The 16,610-nt window shown below is 46.7% G+C and overlaps 1 protein-coding gene across 2 annotated transcripts in view; it reads left to right on the top strand.

The window, feature by feature from the left end:
• Positions 1-16,610, top strand: part of LLGL2 (LLGL scribble cell polarity complex component 2) — a 682,570-nt gene that overhangs the window by 636,151 nt on the left and 29,809 nt on the right. The gene's annotated exons all lie outside the window — the stretch shown is intronic.

Below are 16,610 nucleotides of genomic sequence, written 5' to 3'. Positions count from 1 at the left end.
AAACCTTCGATCGTGAACTTTGAGGCGGCCGTCGGCCTACCCGTGCCGACCATGCCACCAGTCGATGGAACGGACTCCGTTCAAGCTATGTCCCGGGTGTCGTGCTAAGTTTCCACGCACCGACTTGCACGAGGTCTGCAACCTGTGCTTATCCCCGGAACAAGGAGAAAAATTGTGCGAAGTGTGTCGATCATTCCGATCGAAGAAGACCATCCGTGATCGTCGGGCTCGATGCCACGAGATGCAATGCGTCAGCGGCTCCATACCGTGTCCGAAGCCGACTCCGACACGGAGGAAGACTTGAACGTCACCCCAGGTCAATGTACTGTGCGTACAGATCCCCATGTACCCACTCAACCAAAAGATAAGGCTCCGGTATCACCCTCACGCTCAGGTCGACACCGAGAAAATGTTTCAGATGCCCCGCCCTCCAGCCCGGCTATGAAACAGAAACGCAAACCTTCTGGCTCAGGCTCGAGCCGGCCCCATGCCGGTGCCGAACCAACACCTTCGGCACCGAAACATAAGGAGAAACATGTGTCACTTCCCACGTGACCGGCACCAAAGACACCATCGACACCAAAAGCCTCGGAGCCGAAGCCCTCCAAAACAAAAGACTCCGAACCGAAATCATCCAAGTCCAAACCCTCGGAGCCGAAACGCTCTACACCCAAAAGCTCAGAGCCGATACCCTCAGTGCCGAAAAGTTTGGAGCCGAAACACACCACTGCGTAGACTCCTCAGCCTAAACTGGCTAAAACTAAGCATTCGGATTCCAAACACTCGGCACCCAAAGACATTGAACACAAATCTTTGATGCCGAAATCCACTCCTAGACAGAAGGAAACTCCTTCTAAAGAACTTCCATCCGAAGACGCACCTTTGGATCCAAAACAAAAACTGTACAGCTTCTGGATACTCTTCCTAAAAAACGGAAGTTAGACCCTTCAACAGATGCCCCTATACCTATGAACCAAGAAAGAGACATGGGTACTAATCCTTCTCCCCATTACATACCTCCCTCTCCTCCTATATACATTACACCATCAAATTCACCACCACCAATGTCACCTGACTCTCAGGATGACGACTTTGCGGATGAGGATTGGTATTTGAATAGGGATGATGATCATCATACCCTGACATACCACAGGACACTGATCCCTGGGATGATTATAATAAGGATCCAGATCAATCTAATGACCTTGACCTGTATCCCTCCAAACCTTCACCACCTGATGACAAAATTGGATTTGCACAATTTAACAACAGGGCTGCCCAATATCACGAGGTAAAGCTACATTCAGACCCTCAAGAAGAGGATTTCCTTGTAGAAACATTCACACACTCACAAAGGTCTACTAACACTTTACCCATGTTAAAGGGTATGTTAAAGCATACCGACGAGGTATTCACAGACCCAGTTAGAGCAAGGGTCTGACACGAGGGGTGGATAAAAAATAAAAGCCTGCTCCTACAGACCCTAAATATATAAAAGGTCAGTTACCTTTAGACTCTCTTGTTGTATATAAAGCCTGCAAGAGAGCTAACACTCAAACTACAGGCGACGCCCCTCCTCCTGACAAGGAGTCTAAACTTATTGATGCCTCTGGCAAAGGAGTAGCCTCACAGGCCTCTAATTATTGGCGTATTGCCAATGCTCAGGCTCTGTTAGCATGCTATGACAGAGCCCACTATGATGAGTTGGAAAAACTCATGCAACATTTGCCAGAGGAGTATAAAACTAAAGCTAACAACCTCATTCAGGAAGGGAAGCTCATCACCAACACTTACATAAAATGTGCCCTAGATGCAGCGGACACAGCTTCTCGTTCTATCAATACTAGCATACTCTTGCGGAGACACGCTAGGCTTCGAATCTCTGGATTCAAGCAAGAGATACAATCCTCCATACTTAATCAACCTTTTGATAAAGAACATCTTTTTTGGGCCAACAGTAGATACTTCATTAGAAAAAATGAAGAAAGACACCAAAACAGCAAAATCCATGGAAGCCCTACAATTACCTTCTAGCGGGGGTTCTTTTCGTCGCTCCCTTTACATGGGTGTCTCAAAAACACTGTTGTCAGAAAATCCCTCCTCCTCTTACAAAGGAAACAACCAATCCAACTCCTCCAGGGGCTATTTTCGAGGAGGTTACAGAGGAAATAATAACAAGGGAAGTGGCAGACGTAACTCCACCCACACTTGCCCTGCCAATAAACAGTGACTTCCCCCCACTACCCCAATCATTCCACTCCTGTCGGGGGACGTCTGTCACAGTTCCTACCTTTCTGGCAGTCAATCAGTCAATCACCTCAGACAAGTGGGTATTACAAATGATCCATCATGGTTATTGCCTGGTACTTACCAGTACTCCACCAACGATCCTTCTGAGACAGCGTGCAATGTCGCCAGAACATCTCGCCCTGTTAAAACAAGAGGTTCTCTCACTCTTGGACAAACATGCAATAGAACGGGTTTCATTAGGTCATCAAGGAACGGGAGTGTACTCCCTATACTTTTTGATTCCAAAAAAGGACGGCTCCCTCAGGCCCATACTGGACCTCAGACAACTAAACCTTTACATTCAATCAGACCACTTCCATATGATCACCCTTCAACAAGTGCTCCCATTGTTACAACAAGGTGACTTTCTTTCCACTCTAGATTTAAAAGACACCTACTTCCATATTCCCATTCACCTAGCTCACAGGAAATATCTCAGGTTTGTGGTGGACGGACAATATTACCAATTCAAAATCCTCCCATTCGGTCTAACTACAGCACCAAGAGTCTTCACCAAGTTGCTAGCAGTAGTCGTAGCTCGTTTAAGAAGACAACACATTCACGTCTTCCCTTACTTGGACGACTGGCTAATAAAAGCCAACTTGCAACACAGCTGCATACACCACACTCACAAAACAGTTCAGCTGCTTCACGACTTGGGATTCACTGTCAATCTCACCAAGTCTCATCTTCAATCCTCCAACACACAAGTGTACCTAGGAGCCACAATAAACACTTGCAAAGCTCTAGCGTACCCCAACCCAGTCAGAATACACAACATGCAAACCCTAATATCACAATTTCAACTGCACCACTCACTAGCAGCCCGAGTGTTTATGCAGTTTATCGGAATGGTGGCATCTTGCATTCCAATTGTTCCTTATGCAAGACTCCAAATGCGTCCCCTACAGGAATGCTTAGCACGTCAGTGGAACCAGGCTTTAGGTCAGTTAACCGATCTGGTGTTGGTGGACTGCCGCACTCATCGCCATCTGCAGTGGTGGAATACACAAAACCTTTCCAAAGGGCAGCCATTCATCGACTTGGTTCCACAGATAGTGCTCACAGCAAATGCATCCCTCACTGTTTGGGGAGCTCACCTTCAAAAACATACCATTCAGGGCATGTGGACTCTACAACAAACAACTCCACATAAACCATCTGGAGCGACTAGCAATTTTTCTAGCATTAAAAGCTTTTCAGATACATCTAGTAGGCAAAGTTTTCCTAGTTCGTACAGACAACATGAGGGCAATGTATTACATACAAAAACAAGGGGGAACACACTCTCCTCAGCTTTCACACCTAGCTCAAGGCATATAGATCTGATAGAGACGATTAGCCGCAGATTCCTTAACTTAGAATATCCCCAGGCGCCAGACTGGATCCGGAAAACTTTCCGCAGCAGCAACTCTGCGCGCCGGGGGCGACGCCGCACGGCTCCGCCCTGACGTCGTACAAGGACAAGAAGTCAGCGGAGCCATATATGCCCCTCCCGGTGCGCTGATGTCAGTTTTCTCTTTTTTCCGCGCCCCCTGGAAAACCAGCAGTTCCTTGGCCTGGTTTTTAGGCATTTTCGCCAGAACAGTGTGCAATGCCTTTGGGTTTTAAGGCTTGTGAAGCCTGTGCACGTCAGATGTCTGACACTGACCCGCATCTCATCTGTATGTGGTGCCTCGGCATGCACCGCGACTCCAAAGAGTCTGCTGGCCGCACGGCTGTCCGGTCCAGCACATTCGCGTCGCCGCTCTCCCCCTCTGGATTGGGCTCCGTCCACAGGTCGTTCCGCGAATGTCGTTCGAGGGCAGGTAAGCACAAGCGGCAAGCACGGAGGTCGTCCTCCCAGTCGCGTACTGCTGGCGCCCGCGCCTCTCGCTCTATTCCAGGTAAGGGCACCCGGCAGTCACTTTCTCCATACCCTCCCTTTCCTGGGGTTGGAGCGACGCGTGCCCAAATGGAGGCTTACTCTCTTTCACTCCAGTCGTACTTTAGGTCCCCACGTCTCCCTGGAGCACCTTCGGGTCCCAAACAGGTGGAGGGCACTCATGTCGGGTCCTCGCCGGCGGATTCTTACTCAGCGTCGGCTGTGTGCATCGGTTCCGGAGACGATACGACGCCGACGGGTCACGGCCCAGTGGGTCCTCCCAGTTGCCCGTCCAGCCCACCCCGTCAGTCTTCGCATAGCCCTGAGTGGCTTCCTGTGACGCCCGGCTTGACCAAACTGGCACATTTTGCAGTGGGATTGACATTGGACGGCGTCTAGGTTGAGTCCCCTCTGGAGGTCGTCGACGTTCAGACGACTCCAACCCAAGCTTCCTCACGAGGTTGCTGCTCCTCCCGATTCCTCGGACGTCGCTGCGTCGACGTCGGTGCCGGCAACAACGCCTCCTTGTCAAGAGGTTGACGCTTCTCTGGATTCCCCGGATCCGGGGCCCATGGTGCAAGTGCCTTGTGTTGCCTGGCCTTTGGGTCAGTCTCCGGCTCCTCCACTTTTGTTGTCCAGTGGACGGCTTAGTCTTAACCATCTCCTACCGAGGGCTTATTATCGCATAGCCGATGGCGACTGAAGCTGGTGCTTCTTATGCAAGTGCCATTCACAGGGCGGCTGCTATTCTTGGTTTTCAGCCTCCTGTGGTCCCCCTGCTGTCTGATCCCTTAATGGATCTGCTCCATATGGAGCCTATTGAGGTGGAGCCTTGGCTGCCATTTGGCAGCTCTTTATCTGACATTTTGCGTGGAACGTGGGCAAGGCCCTCTTCTGGTGACCCTGTTGATCGGGCTATTGCTCGTCACATGATTGACGGCACTGTTTTAGTCACATTATTAACGGCCAAGTTCTCTCTAGAACTTGGGGTTCAGTCGCAGACCTGCCTCCTCTATGGGTATGGCTTAGGTATCTTTTCTAAGTTAAGGAATCTGCGGCTAGACATCTCTATTAGATGAACGAGTTACTTAACTTCGGGAAATGAAGGTAGCCGCAGATTCCTTAACGCCCGCCCGTTCTGCAGGCTTTCTACGCTGGCCTCCCTCTGGCTGGCTTGTTCCTTCTGCAGGGTGAAGCTTTTTCACTTCACTCCCACACGGAATGCTTTATTCTGCTTTCATAGCTCTACTCCGCCCCTTTTCGTAATTGGACGGTATGCTCATGTGTCATGTATCCATTCCAACCCTGCATCTTGGGTTGTACAGTGTGGGTTCTATTCGTGTTTTTCCCCACCCCCGCTCTCCCTTTCATTATAACCTTGGGGTCACTTACCACCCTTGTGCTCCAATGGTTTGAGGTCTATTGGCTCTGCCACATTTTTTTAAATCTCTCTTATTGGGGATACAACGTCTCTTTCTGGTGATTTCTTGTGGTCAATTGTCCTAGCTCCTATGTTCCAGACTTGTTGTCCTTCACGGGTTTACATTAAGGTTGCGGACTTTCTGTCGTCTGCCATGATGTTGTTTAAATCTTCATTTACCACCCAGGGTGGTTGGCCTTCACTTTGCGGGGTTGCTTCTCAGAGCGGTGCTCTGCTCTTTCCCTTTACTACTTTCCAATATACAGTGCCTGGCACTTTTCCTTATGGTGCTGTTTTTCTTCATTCCATGTCTTTTCATCATTTTCGCACACTGTTCCCATATTCTAACAGTTTTTTGGTGGTGGGTCCGGAAAAGTTTCTCCGACGAAAACTGACGTCAGCGCGCCGGGAGGGGCATATATGGCTCTGCTGATGTCACGTATGTGGACGACGTCAGAGCAGAGTCGTGCGGCGCTGCCCCAGGCGCGCAAAGGTGCTGCTGCGGAAAGTTTTCCGGATCCAGTCTGACGCCTGGGGATATTCTAAGTTAAGGAATCTGCGGCTAGACTATTTCTCTACCAGATACATCGTTACCGAAGTTAAGTAACTTGCTCAGATGGGCCATACCTCAAAAGATACATCTCCTTGCAGACCATCTCACAGGAGTAAACAATCAAAATGCAGACCTGCTCAGTCGTCAAAGACAACAGATCCACGAATGCAAACTACATCCTCAAGTACTACTCCCATACTTCACCTACACTACACCTCAACGCAAAATGCCCAAACTTCGCGTCCAGGTACCCACACCCATTGTCCAAAGGCAATGTGCTATGGATGAATTGGTCAGGGAAATTTGCTTACGCTTTTCCACCTCTCCCGCTAATTCCATTAGTGGTTCAGAAGCTCAAGCAACATTCCCTTACAGTGATCTTAGTTGCTCCCACATGGGCTCAACAATCATGGTACACAAACCTCTTGGAACTATCAGTAGTTCCTCATCAAAAGTTACACCTCTCCCCCAAGCTTCTCACTCAGAACCATGGAGAGATAAGACATCCATATCCCAGTCACCTCAACTTTGCAATCTGGCACCTGAAATCATAGAGTTTGGCTACCTTAATCTCCCGCCAGACTGCATGGACGTCATTAAAGAGGCTAGAAACTATTCGTAATTTATTTTACTAACAATAAAATCAATTCGCTAGATGCTTCTACTCGAGACATAATTTGCTATCTGTTACACTTACAACGTGCTAACTTAGCATATACATCTTTATGATTACATCTTGACGTAATAGCGGCTTACCTACAAAACAGACAACACTTGTCTTTGTTTCGTGTACCCGCTATCAAAGCCTTTATGGAAGGACTCAAAAGAATCATTCCTCCTAGACTTTCACCTTCTCCAGTGTGGAATCTTAATATAGTATTTACGAGACTCATGGGCCCGCCATGCACAAATGCGAACTACAGTTTCTGACTTTGAAGGTAGCCTTCCTTATAGCCATCACATCTGTTAGAAGAGTTGGTGAGTTCCAGGCACTAACCATACAAGAACCATTTTTATAAATTCACCACAGTAAAGTGGTTCTTACAACTAACTCAAAATTCTTACCCAAAGTCGTTTCTCCCTTTCACCTAAACCAGTCAGTTGAGTTACCCGTGTTTTTTCCTCAACCAGACTCAGTAGCAGAACGTGCTCTTCACACGTTACATGTGAAAAGAGCAATACTTTATTACATTAAAAAAAACAAATCTTTTAGAAAAACTAAACAACTCTTTGTTGCTTTTTCCCCACCACATAAAGGCAATCCCATTTTCAAAAGCAGGTATTGCTCGGTGGATAGTTAAGTGCGTCCAAATATGCTACCTCAAGGCTAAACGCACCTTAACAATACCCCCTAGAGCGCACTCTACACGCAAACTAGGGGCTTCTATGGCATTCTTAGGGAAAATACCCTTAGATGACATCTGCAAGGCTGCAACATGGTCTACACCACACACATTCACAAAGCACTATTGTATTGATGTGTTGGCAAAACAACAAGCTAGTGTGGGCCAGGCAGTTTTAAGAACACTATTTCAAACCACTGCAACAAATACAGGTTGGCCACCGCTGGGAAGATAACTGCTGTATAGTCTATGTTAACGCATATGATCTACAGCTCATATGCCTTGAACGGAAAATGCTACTTACCCAGTATGCATCTGTTCTTGGCATATAAAGCTGTAGATTAATATGCAACCACCCGCCTTCCCGGGTACCATTATCTGTTGCAGTATTATCTTACTTAGATACACTATACATGGACATCTTTTTTTACTCTCACTAACTCCATCATCACCCTTACAGCAAAACAATCTGAGGATGTAGTCGATGCCCATGCGCACGATCACCAAATGGAGGAGTCGCCTACATTGTGACTATAAAGGCTTATCCGAAGAAAAACAAAGTGCTAACATCCGGTCCCAACACCAGATGGCGATCTATGCTAACGCATATGAATCTACAGCCTTATATGCAAAGAACAGATGCATACTGGGTAAGTAGCATTTTCCTTGTCGCTTTTGCTCCACCACATAAAGGCAATCCAATATCGAAGTCAGGCATTGTAAGGTGGATCGTCAAATGCATTTAGATATGCTATGCAAAAGCAAAAAGAAATTTAACAATTCCCCCTAGAGCACACCTTACTCGAAAACTAGGGGCTTCTATGGCATTTATAGGAAACATAGCCATCGATGATAAGATGATGCAAAGCTGCAACATGGTCTACACCTCACACATTCACAAAACACTATTTTGTAGATGTGTTAGCAAGACAGCAAGCTAGTGTGGGCCAAGCAGTTTTACGTACACTATTTCAGACCACTGCAACAGCTACAGGTTAGCCACTGCTTTGAGAGCTACCTGCTTTTTAGTCTATGCCCAAGCATGTGATCTACAGCTCACATGCCTCTAACGGAAAATGCTACTTACCCAGTATGCATCTGTTCTTGGCATGTAGAGCTGTAGAGTCATGTGCGCCCACCCACCCACCTCCCCGGGTACCTATACCTGTTGCAGTTACATCTCACTTAGATACATACATAGACATCTCTTACTAACTCCATTATCACCCTCTGCGGCAAACAATCTAGCAATGGAGTCAATGCCCATGCGCACTATCACCGAAAGGATCAGTCACCTACCTTGTGACTGGAAAAGACTTCTTTAAAAAAAACAAAGTGCAAACATCCGGACCCAGCACTAGGTGGCAGGCTATGCACAGCATGTGACTCTACAGCTCTACATGCCAAGAACAGATGCATACTGGGTAAGTAGCATTTTCCTTATAAACATCTTTTTTCAGGGTTTTTGTTTGTTGCCACACCTCCTACTCCATAGGAACATTAAAAACTCATGAGTCTTCAATTAGAATCAATACATAAAGCTTCCTTTCCATAAGTGGCAATTACGTCAGTGCACAGGGCTGCCATGTACTCTATACAGTGTTACATAAAAAAATGTGTTCTCAAAGAAGCCTATGGTTTACACATTAGTCATTCTACTTATCTCCCAACATTATTTCAGAATCTTTTCTCTTCTCTGGAAAGGTCTTTACACACAATTTATGTGAGGAGAGTACTTAAATTCTGTCTTCAAAACATGAGACAGTTGTAAATCCAAGATTTTTGTTTGTGGACTTGTTCTCACAAATGCATATTAGTGCTTATGTTTTCAATATGGAGAATCCCCTGAAAGAGAACTAGAATTACAAGTAAGGAATGTTTTCTTTTTAAATTTAAATCCAGCTTGCTGCACTATGGGGGAAGAGCCTCTCTTGCTGTATTGTTTATTCAAGTTTTGCAAAAGTTTTATTGGAGAGAAATTAGATCACTGTGTTAATTTTAGGAGAACACAAACAGTTTAAGTTAAAGTTGAAAATATCCCCCTTTTTTGAAGGCCACAGCACTATGAAGCAGGGTTTAAACTGATCAGTAGGTTGAAGCAGCTTAAGCTCTTTCAGTTTTTAAGATATCTGTGACATTGTTTTGCTTTTTAAGCGGAGTACATTAACAAGTTTGTTTCAAGACCACCTTGAATTTTGAGGCTTCCTCCACTCTTGCTAAGAGGCACAGCTTTCTTGTGAAGAAAATTATTCATGAGGGAAGTATTTGTATCTTTAACCATGATACTATGGAAATACCAAATGGATGACTATTTTCTGATGGATGCTTCTAACCACAAATTCCTCACCTTGTGAACATTCCTCTGGCGCTAGACTGGAAGCTTTCAAGCAGTACTCCTGGTTGCAAGTAGGTGGCATTGTTCACTCTGCGCCAATGTCCTTCCAAACTGGAAGTGACTAACAGAGCTGCATATAATCCCCACCCATACGCGCTGGTATCAGTTCCTTTCTTTACTCCCATTCGCACATGGATCTGTAGCTTCTCCTTGGTCTTGATAACCAGTTTTGCTGTCAAAATTGACCAGTTTGTAAGAACAAATGTCACCCCTACAACATCAGGGTCTAAACCGAGTAGAGACTGTCTCAAACAAATGCCTGTGATGGACTCTCACAAAATGTGCCTTTGGTGCCTGGTGTTGGAACACAGCTCCAGGGCCTATGAGGACTGTGCCCAGAAGAGACTGAAAACCATACAGGATCGTGGGACAAAATGATACGTCACCAAATAGAAGAAGCCTACACTCCGCGACCGGTCGAAGTAAAAAGGAAGGTCCCACTCCAGAAGTTGTTCCCGCTGCAGATGATCGACTTGGTAGAAGCCCAAGAAAAAACAAGATGTTGAAGAGGGAATCAACCTATTCCTGCCACTGTCAGCTTCCAGAGAGGGCACAAGGTTGTCGGCAAGCCTCCTGGCTTTGCTCCCAATCTCCATCAGAGCTATTCAGTCTAGTCCCAATGCACCCTGAGTTTCTGGGTTCTTTGGCTGCGTCACAGCATGGCCATCTCTTCAGAGAGGCCATGCTGCGCGTTTTTGAGACTTTACCAGTTCCCTCTGAAGCTCCTTCAGGCCCCAAGTATCCACAACTGCCTCCAGTTCGATTTTTAACACCAGGTCCTCACTCAGTGCCATCTGTGACCCTTGAACCTGCATCAGGTTTAGCCTTGGTGGCAACTTCAGTTCCGGCCACATCTAGTGCGCAGGATCCCTTTGCATCGACAATGCTAGAGATGGATTTGGAGCCCCTGGTGCTATACGACTCCAAGCAGAATCCACCACGACCAAGGCAGTTTACGGCTCCGACCGGCATGCAGCCAACAGGCAATCCTTGCCCATCCCACCTGCTAGGGCCTAAACTGCGCATTATTTTCAGCACTGACTCGGACAATGACAGTTACTAATGAAATGGATTATTATATCCCACAATGTGATGAGGAAATCTGGTATGAAGAACTCCAAGATGCCTGTAACCTGGATACTTCTCCAGATACTGGCCTTGTGTGGCCGGGTCACAGGAAGGTGAATGAAGCTACCCGATACAGTGATATCAATACAAAATTAATAGTGGAACACAGAGCCTCATCTGGCAGTGTGAGAGACCTGGGACCTCCGTTCAGAAGTCGTCCCTGCCTAGGTTATTGAATCCTCTTGCCCAAAACAATCCATATCACTTTATTGCTAGTTTCAAGCAGGAATACAGCATGCAATGCCTTAATAGTATCTGCAAAATGAAGAGACGACTGATATGGTATGGGGCCAGGTGGCCCCATACCATATCAGTCTTCTCTTCATTCTGCAGATACTATTAAGGAATTGCGTGCTGTATTCATCCTTGAAACTAGCACTTAAGTGCTCCAAGTATTGCGGTCAAAACACATTGATTCCTTCTACCTGGGATACTATGCTTGAAGAAATCTCAGATAGAGCCTCCTTTAAAACAAATTCATTAAACAATTGTGTTTTCCAAAACAACTGTGCCACAGGCCACTGCCTCATTCCTATGCTATAAATAGAGTATGGTTTTGAGAAACGTCCCTCAGACATTTACCATACTTGATATATTGTAAATCTGGAACTGTATTTTAAAATCCAGTATTTTTTTCTCATATTTTTACATTTGTGGTGTTCACAAATTATTGGTGACCGTTAACAGTACGATGCATGGTTTTTTTTTTACTTTCATAGTCACTGCTCACACTGTGTTAACTTCATAATTGAATCATGTGCATATCAATAATATGCTACTGTTATGATATCAACAGTATGCTGCTATGATATGTTTAAGTTGATGAAGTAAATGAAAAACTACTTTTTTTCATCATTTGATTGATTGTCATGGTCATTACTGAGTAATATTATCATTGATCATCACATGAGGTATATTCTTGTATTTTATGGTATACTAGGGGTGTAACCTCGCTCATTTCCAAGGGCCCTACAGCTTTTTGTTTTGTGGCATTCAAATCATCTTAGTAGCACTGGATTGGTCCAGGAGAGTATGGTACCTGGAACTCCTGTTCATGAGCACCTGTACTCCAATCAAGTTGTTACTTCAGGATGATCTTCTGTCGCAGCAGCAGAGCAGAGTCCTGCAACCGTGACTGCACATTTTGAATCTCCATACCAGGAGATTGAGTGGCAGCAGTTGGCATCTTTCGACCTTCCTCTTGAGGTCATTAATGTCATTCTGGCAGCCAGGCCTCTATCTACAAAATCCGTCGTTTTTTTTGACAAAATTGTGGGATGGTGCGGCACCCAACAAATTGATCCCCTACAAGCCAAATTGTCTGAAGTCCTGTTGTTTGTTTTGTCTCTGGCCCAGTAATGACTTGCTTTGGGCACAGTTAAGGGCTATTTGTCTACTCTTTCTGCTTTTTTGTGGTTGTCGGATCAGTCGTGTTTATTTGAATCACCTGTTGTGATGAGATTTTTTTAAAGGTTTGCAACATTTATTTCCACCACAGCGCTTTGTGATGCCACATTGGTATTTGAATTTAGTTCTCACTTTGATGTACATCCCTTTTGAGCTGCTGGTCAGTTGTAAATTGACTGTTGGCATTGTAAACTGTTTTTCTCATTGTCATAACATTGGGTAGGCAGGTGAGTGAGATACAGGTTCATTCTTTCAACCCACCTTATACAGTATTTGTTCTGAATATGTTGGTGTTGAGAACCCCAGCTTCCTTTCTACCTAAAGTGGTCGCTCAATGTCATGTCTGGCATTCTTTGCTCCACCTCATCCCTCTAAGTAGGAAGAGAAACTCATTTTTTAATCCCAGCAGAGCACTAAGTTTTTATATAGATCACACTAAAGAACATCTGGTCAGCACAGAAAGGCATAGCAGTGCAAAAACATACCAAATCCCGATGGATTGTTCCTTGCATAAAGATCTGCTGCACTCTGGCAAATAAGTAGCCCCCCAGAAGGCTTATGGGCTCATTTCACCACAGCTAAGACTGCTATCACAGCGCTTCCACATGGAGGACCTGTTGTGGACATTTGTCAGGCAGCTACGTGGGCATCAATACATACCTTCATGAAGAAGTACTGCCTCAACAGTCAGGTCTTTCAAGAAGGGCAATACACCTACTTGGTGCTACAGGATTTTGTTTATCCAAGTTAGTTTACAGACCCACCCCTGGGGGCGTACTACTATAGTATCTGCTCACAAGGTGATGAATCTGCAGTTAGAAGTATCCATCATAAAAAGAAGTTACTGATCTTTGATAATGCTCCTTGTTTGTGGATACCCTAACCATAGATTCCTCACCAACCAACCTGCCTCACCATTCTGGTCCCTTTTTCCATGTAAAAAGGTCCCAGTTTAGAGATCTGCACACTGGTCATGCCAGTCGGCCGATGGGCTCTGCATCTGAGGGCGTGGACTGCCTGAGAAGGCAACTGATGTAATTGTGCATATGTGGAGCTTATATGCAGCTCAGTTAATTACTTCCAAAGTGAAGCAATGTTTGTGGGAAGCCACACTATGCCACCAACCGGCACGCAGGACTACTTCTTGAAAGTTTCCAGATCCTGTCTGATGCCTGGGGAATATTCACAAGGTGAGGAATCTGCGGCTACTTAGAATATCCACCAGAAAGAAAGTCACTGAAAGTAAGTAACTTTTATCCAGTATTGGGGTATCTTTCATAGATTCACGTGCCTAAATCATTCGCTGTCAAGATGGGGGTCTCATCTCGACGACGGATAATGATTCAGGTATGTGAATCTGTGAAAGATAACAATACTGGATAACCGAAGTTACAGGTAAGTAACTTATTTTCTTTGTTTCTACTAGTAAAGAGTAACAAAAACAAAATATACTTCTGTTAGATTGCCCTGAAAAGCAAAATCAATCTGCTGATATGAGCAATTGAGTTGATCCTTTTGTTTGTCTCCTCTTTGTCAAATTTGAGCATCAATGTAGATTTGTGTATGGGATATCTGGCAGCCCTCGAGTTTTTCTTCTGTCCACAGTTGTATTGTCTTGAGGAACTTAGACAGAAACACCTGCAGGTGGCTCTCAATCACAAAACATGTCCCAAAATAGGATCTCAATGTCGTTTTGAATTCTCTAAGCCACAGTACTTTTGATGCTATGGCTATGACTCATTACAAATGGAGCTGTGGGGGGAGGAGCCAAGATGGCCGACGGGACGGACGCTTGAGCTCCCGGCTCCGTGGACCGTCCGGCTTCCTTTGATAATCCTGATCAATTCTCCTGACCTGCGCCGCTCTACCGCCGCGGATTACCGGCACTGAAGTGACTGGCGTTCTCCTGACACCTTTGTCGGCGGGTTTGGTAGCAGACTCGGTGTTTGCTTCGACCTCCGGCGCTCCCCCTGGTCCCTGCGTGTATGGCCGCCGCTGGACGCCGAGGGATGTGGACGGGGTGCTGAGCTGGATTACTGCGGGTGGTCGCGGGGGTGACAACGCTGGCCGTGCGACTGGAGTCGGACCCTTACGTCCGGGTCGGACTCCCCCCCGCGCTGGCAGTGGTGTGGACGACGTTGGAGCCCCCTAATACTAGCTTCCTCAGCCACCCTGAAGAACAGCGAGCGGACTCCATTTTGAAGTGTCTTCCTGCGGCGAACGGCCGGTCCTCACGGCACCCGAGGGGCGCTCTCGCCCTGTGCAGTTCCCGAGTGGAGCACGAAGTTTTTCCGGTGTCTACATCCTCGGATCTCCGGTATACATGGTCATTTTTGTCCCGCTACTAAGTGCCTGCAGTGGAGATGACGATGGCGCCTGTTCTTCTTGCTGAGACGCTGGCTGACCCTGGACTCGCAGGGTCTGCGCGCCCATGTGCCCCGGAGCTGATTGCCGCATCGGAGGAGCAGCGGGATAGGGCGGACCGATGCATGGTACAGAGAGACCCGACCTGTGGGGATGTATTGGCCGCCCTCGTGGCGTTAAAAGTGGCGATGCGGAGTACTTGCTGGGCGCTGACCCGGAGAATCGATGAGGCACTGTTCGCAACGGGACGTTCCCGGCTGGAGGATCCCCCGCCGCCCATGTTTTCTCCTGGAGGTGAAACAATGTTGCAGAGCGGAGGGGCGGGGGCGCGGAGTCCTCCTGGCTACAATGTAACGCGTCAACCCATCGACACGGATACAGTTGCAGGGACACCCTCCATTTTGAACGCTGTGACTCTGCCTACGAACTACCTGTTGAGACCTAGCCTTTCACTTCCCTTGCCAGATGTTACCCTGAAGGCACCTATCGCTGGAGCTTCTGTGGCATGTTACTGCTGCGTTTGGGACCCTGAGGTACGATACGGCTTTATTGTCCCCTTTCCTCGAGAGCGGCCATCTTGTCTCTTTGTCCTGGCTGAAGGTGACTCGCAGCAATGGACGGGCCTGAACTACATCTGCCGGTCCGGACAGGGGTGATGGCAGGCTCGTTGTCGCTTTGGTTGGATCGGCGGACGGAGACCTGGACTGATACACGTTTTGCTATATTGGCTGAGTAGTTTTTAATGACCTGTTTTTTGCTACATGTCGCTGTGATTTCGCCCCCTGTTTCCTTCTTCTGCCGGGGGGCAGACTTGTGACGTACTGAAGTGCTGGGGGGTATTGATTCGAGACCACCGGGTTTACGTGGGTCTTTTGATACTGTGCTGTACATGGCGCAGGAGGTATGGGCGGCGCGGGAGTCCGGGAGTTCGGCAGTGGGGTGGGCTCCTCCCCGCTCTCCTTTTCCTGGGAGTAATAGGGTAGTGCACTCTTCCTTTTCTATGGTTCTTTTTCCTTTCTTCTTTTCTTAATTCTACATTTCGGGTTCCTATGGGGCGACAGACACGTAGCTAGGGGGGGGTAGGCCATAGCCTCGGCATGCGTGTAGGGTGGGGGGTCTTCTTCGGCACATTTTTTTTTTTTTTTATTTCTATGGGCCTTCTTTTTCCTTTTTCCGTCCTTTTCTTACGTCTTTTTCTAAGGTCAGTGGGGGGGACTGCTGTTAGGAGGGTAGCGGCTGGGAGGCACACCTCGCTGCGTATCTATATCCTGGTATTATAGTTTCGTGCCTCCATTTTAGATGTGTTCACTGTTAGTTGACTCTCCTGTTGGCTGTTACCCATTTATCATATGATCGTCTGTTCTGTACACTGATCCGTTCTAGTTTCTGTATCTCCTTACATAAAAATTTTTAAAATTAACCTTGCTGTCTCCTGCCACTCGGTGCACGTGGATTTATTGTAACTTAGGTCGTATGCTTTTATGTGCTGCCGTGCCACCGAGTGGACATATACTTTGCTATCAAGCGTCAGAAGTGTCGAGGCCGGCCGGATGGTTGTAGGCCCGTATTTGTCTTGTACACAGTGCTAAATAAAGGTTTAAAAAAAAAAAAAAAAAAACAAATGGAGCTGTGTATAGTCTGCTTCTACTGCTCATCCGATTACCGTCCTAGACAACATCATATGTAAATCAGCAACCCGAGTTACTCCTTATTACAGCCTCACCAGCTAAAATGTGTGGTTGGGAATTTTCCTGCATTTAGGGTAGAAGGCCTGAAATTGAAGAGAAAATAACTGCTACAACTCCTGTACTCTCAACCCTAACTTTTCTCCAGACCTGTAACCCACA

Source organism: Triturus cristatus, chromosome 7, assembly GCF_964204655.1.
Source record: "Triturus cristatus chromosome 7, aTriCri1.1, whole genome shotgun sequence".
NCBI lineage: Eukaryota > Metazoa > Chordata > Amphibia > Caudata > Salamandridae > Triturus > Triturus cristatus.
This window is presented reverse-complemented; position numbering and strand designations above follow the sequence as displayed.